This window comes from Triticum dicoccoides, chromosome 3B, assembly GCF_002162155.2.
Source record: "Triticum dicoccoides isolate Atlit2015 ecotype Zavitan chromosome 3B, WEW_v2.0, whole genome shotgun sequence".
In the NCBI taxonomy this organism is placed as follows: Eukaryota; Viridiplantae; Streptophyta; class Magnoliopsida; order Poales; family Poaceae; genus Triticum; species Triticum dicoccoides.
The window spans coordinates 691,167,060-691,167,354 of NC_041385.1; positions in this window are offsets into that span (position 1 = coordinate 691,167,060).

Sequence of the window (295 nt, forward strand, 5' to 3'; positions counted from 1 at the left end):
AAGCAGAAGCATTTGTTAACGCGGTTGATGTAGTCGAACTTCTTCTTGTTCTGACCGATCAAACACTGAACGTACGGTACCTCTGATTTCCACACACGTTCAGCTCGATGACGTCCCTCGAACTTGATCCAGCAAAGTGTCGAGGGTGAGTTGCGTCAGCATGACGCCGTGGTGAAGGTGATGGTGAAGTGATCGGCGCAGGGCTTCGCCTAAGCACTACGTGAATATGACCGGAGGCGTAAACTGTGGAGGGGGGCGCCGCACACGGCTAGGAATCAATGATGTGTGTTCTAGT